Genomic DNA, 5,014 nt, shown 5'->3' with positions numbered 1-5,014 from the left:
TCAGTCATACAATCAGTAACAGAAATTACGACAGGCATACCCACCGCAAAGTGGCGAATAATGACCCCCAGCGATTGATGCTACAAAAATTGTGCTCTGGTCTATTCCCCTGTTCGTGTCTTGGGGAGTTCTCGGGTTCGAATCTCGGTAACGGCGCCTGGTGGGTAAAGGGTGGAGATTTTTCCGATCTCCCAGGTCAACATTATGTGCAGGCCTGCTAGTGCCTGAAACCCCCTTCGTGTGTATACGCAAGCAGAAGATCAAATACGCACGTTAAAGATCCTGTAATCCATGTCAGCGTTCGGTGGGTAATGGAAACAAGAACATACCCAGCATGTGCGCCCCCGAAAACGGAGTATAGCTGCCTACATGGCGGGGTAAAAACGGTCACACACGTAAAATCCCACTCGTGTACGTACGAGTGACTGTGGGAGTTGCAGCCCACGAACGAAGAAGAAGAGGATACTGAGGAGTGTGAATTACTTTTCTTCTCAACTTTGAGCCCATGCGCGTTGAACTACGTACGGCGCGCCTGCTCGGTTAATCAGATCAGTCGAAACACTGTCATGGATTGAAGCTGGTGTCGAGTTCGATGTCCACGCCCGAAAGTATGATGTTCATGACGTTGAAAACGACGGACATTTCCGTCAACTGCTGCTTCAGATTACACTTTACATGTTTGTGGGAGTTGTAGATATCGAAAGGAAACAGCACCACCCACACCACCAACAATAAAACAAAAACAAAAACAAACAAACAAAAAACAACAACAACCCGAAAACCACCAACCAACCAACCAACAAACAACAATTACTACAGCAAAAAAAACACAACAACAACAACAACAACAACAACAACACACACACACACACACACACACACACACACACACACACACACACACACACACACACACACACACACACACACACACACACTACTGTTCATTTTCCGTACACAACCATCACGAACGGATTCAAGATAGCAGAGAGAGAGAGAGAGAGAGAGAGAGAGAGAGAGAGAGAGAGACAGACAGACAGACAGACAGACAGACAGACAGAGAGACTGAGACAGAGAGACAGAGAAAGACAGACAGACAGAGACAGAGACAGAGAAAGAGACATAGACAGACCGACCGACCGACAGAGACACAGAGAGAGAGGTAGTGTACACGTGTGTGGGGAGAGTATGAGACAGAGACTGACAGACACAGAGACAGAGACACAACCATTGAAAAGAAACACACGCCAACATTTTAAAAACTTCAGCAGCCATTAGTTTGTATGCAGTCTCCACCACTATTCTTATAGGTTACGGCAACACTTTCTTTCCCGTTGCCGTTCACTGCATGCAGTCATACAAACCCTCCAGGCCGTATGGAAAGAGATAATGGACTCCAACATACAAACATCGCTGTTTTTCACAACGAGCATCAGTCTTCGTAAACACAGACGAGGGAAAAATAGCGTGCTGCGTATGGCTGATTAAAGCCCGTAAAAGTTGTTGTTTTTGGGGTTTTTTTTTTGTTTTTTTTTGTGAAGCGATGGGCACCTTGCAGACAATGATTTATCTGCATGCAGCAATGTCTCGATCACCAGCGAGGGCAGTCCCTTTGAATTAATTTTTTTTTTCACACAGAGGAACACCCTGGTTGTGTGACGTGAGGAGTTAATCATGCATGCATGCGAGTGCTATAGAAACATGCAGAATGCAACTGGTTTTAGACTAAAATGTTTGCCGATTTTCAAAAGCCCACAAGAGTAATGACTCGTTTGGACTTCGAATTTGGTTTTAACATGAGACCACATCATTGTAATGTGTGTGTACGTGCGTGTGCGTGTGCGTGCGTGCGTGCGTGCGTGTGTGTGTGTGTGTGTGTGTGTGTGTGTGTGTGTGTGTGTGCGTGCGTGCGTGCTGGTGTATGTGTGTGTGTGTGTGTGTATGTGTGTGTGTTTTGGTTTCAACGTGACACCACACATAATATATGTGTGTGTGTGCGTGTGTGTGTGTGCGTGCGTGCGTGCGCGCGCGCGCGCGCGCGCGTGTGTGTGTGTGTGTGTGAGTGAGCGTGAGCGCGGATGGGTTAGCTGTGGCTGTATACGCGGTTTGTTTTTGGAGGAGATGATGGTTCAGGCGTTGATGTTTGTGAACCGATGTGCGTGTGCGTGCGCGCGCGCGTGTGTGTGAGAGTGATTTACGAATGCCTGTAGCCAGAAAGGGGGAACGAGAAATATTATTTGTATATTTAAAATACCTGTTATAATTAACTAGATACTCGTTCAGTGTGAAGGAAGGAATAATTTCAAATGGAGTGTGCCAGGAGCTAAGAAGATGAAAAAAGTGTTATCAGGGCTCCATGTTGACCGGCCACGGAGTGGAGGGACCCCTTGTGGAACTGGTGCGTTCAACGGAGGAGGAGGTGCCCGAGTGTTCCACGGGTAGTGTGGGGTGGACATTGACATGGTTACTGTGAGCAGACTGTTAACTGGCCGGCCTAGGACTGAGTGCGATCCTGTGGATTGGATCAAGCAAGAGCAACTGTTCACAGAGAGGATTATGATTTGTGACAGTCAAGACATGTGTTCCTGTCTGTCTCCTCACTTACTCAGTAACAGTGTGGTCGATCTTAAAGTGTGAAAATGTCATTACTTTTAGTGTCCTGCTGTCTGCATTTCATGCATGACCATGTAGCGGAACCATAAACCACTAGGACACAAGGCAAACCACAATACACGGCGACAATGTATGTGACAAGATTACACAATGCGTAACAAACTGCCCTAACATTACCCAGTTTTAATTACCAATTATTTGCAAATTTTGGCTCAGGAGCTCAGGCAGAAGGGTTAGAATTGCTCAGGAACTCAGGGCTCAAAGGGTTAATGTATGGAAACATGACAGAAACCTACAGATTTTGCATACTTATTCTTACATATTTAGACATCGAAGTTTCCATGAACGCCACAGCATTTTGGACGCAGTGTTTGTGAGCATCTTCTTCTTCTGCTGTGTGCAGCCCTCGTCTCCAAGTTCGGTGTTCAGTTATCGACGGGCGCAATAGCCGAGTGGTTAAAGCGTTGGACTGTCAATCTGAGGGTCCCGGGTTCGAATCACGGTGACGACGCCTGGTGGGTGAAGGGTGGAGATTTTTATGATCTTCCAGGTCAACATATGTGCAGACCTGCTAGTGCCTGAACCCCCGTTCCTGTTTATATGCAAGCAGAAGATCAAATACGCACGTTAAAGATCCCGTAATCCATATCAGCGTTCGGTGGGTTATGGAAACAAGAACATACCCAGCATGCATACCCCCGAAAACGGAGTATGGCTGCCGACATGGCGGGGTTAAAAACGGTCATACACGTAAAAGCCCACTCGTGTGCATACGAGTGAACGTGGGAGTTGCAGCCCACGAACGCAGAAGAAGAAGAAGGTGTTCAGTTATCGAGTTTTCTCCGTTTCTCATTCCCTAAACCTTCCTCTCTCCCTCTTTCCCTCACTTTTTTTCCTGAACTTCTCGCTGTTTTTCCATCCTCCGCTCCCCAGTTTCTCTCTCAGTCACCCTGTCTCTATCATTCCTCTCTCTCCCTACCCAGTCTCTCACTTCCTCTCTCTCTTCATCCCCCACTCAAAACACACACACACACACACACACACACACACACACACACACAAACACACACACACCTCCCTCTAAACCCCCACACCCCATCTCCCCCACTTCTTTCCAACCCCTCTCCCACCTCCCACGGCCGTGCCTCCGGATGCAAGAACCCTGAAGGTTTGTCGCTGTTGTTGTTGTTGTTTTGCAGTGCGATGGCTGCTGTTGCTGGTTTCTCTGAGGGTTGTTTTGTTGTGAGGCGAACTGGTCTGCTGAAATCATTCACCACGGCTGACAGATGAGGCCCACAAAGTTCCCGTGTGGCTGGCCCAGTGCCAGATGCCCCGAATCTGTCACGTTCCTTTTATGTTTCTCTCTCTCTCTCTCTCTCTCTCTCTCTCTCTCTCTCTCTCTCTCTCTCTCTCTCTCTCTGTGTGTGTGTGTGTGTGTGTGTGTGTGTGTCTTTCTTTTTGTCTGGCTTCCACGTCTGGCCAAGAAGATTTTAATTTGGTAATCAGCGCATTCGTGGGCTACTACTACGTCGCGACATTAAAAAAAAACAACAAAAAAAACCAAAAAATCAGACAAACAAACAAACAAACAAAAAACCTCCAAACAACTTCGCCCCCAAATAAAACAAAACAAAAATAAAAACAACAAAAACAAAAACAACAACAACAACAATAACAAACAACCCCCCCCCAACCCCCCCGCAAAACAACAACAACAACAACAACAAAAAAACAACAACAACAAAAAAAACAACAACAACAAACCAACCAACCAACCAACCAACAAACAAACAAACAAAAAAAACACACGAAAGAAACAACAACTACAACATCACCACCACCACCGACACCACCACCACCACCACCACCAACAACAACAACCAACAACACCAACAACACCAACAACACAACCACCAACAACAACACCATCAGCACCACCAACAACAACATCACCACTACCACCAACAACAACAACACCATCACCACCACCACCAACAACATCACCACCACCACCAACACCAACAACACCACCACCACCAACACCACCACCACCAACACCAACAACACCATCACCACCACCACCACCACCAACACCACCACCACCACCACCATCAACAACAACAGCAGCAGCAGCAGCAGCAGAAACAACGACAACAACAACACCATCACCACCACCACCACCACCACCAACAACAACAACAGCAGCAGCAGCAGCAGCAGCAACAGCAACAACAATACCAATAACAACACCACCACCACCAACAGCAACAACACGGTTTTGGGTAACGTGTCCGATAAGGAAGCCAGTGTTCACGGATTCAAATTCCATAATATACGGACCGGTATATTTATACCTACCCCCCCCTCCCCCTCACCATCCCCAAACCACCACTGTTTCTCC

Source organism: Babylonia areolata, chromosome 18, assembly GCF_041734735.1.
Source record: "Babylonia areolata isolate BAREFJ2019XMU chromosome 18, ASM4173473v1, whole genome shotgun sequence".
NCBI classification, from domain to species: domain Eukaryota; kingdom Metazoa; phylum Mollusca; class Gastropoda; order Neogastropoda; family Buccinidae; genus Babylonia; species Babylonia areolata.
The sequence above is the reverse complement of the archived record's forward strand: the minus strand, read 5'-3'. Positions refer to the sequence as shown.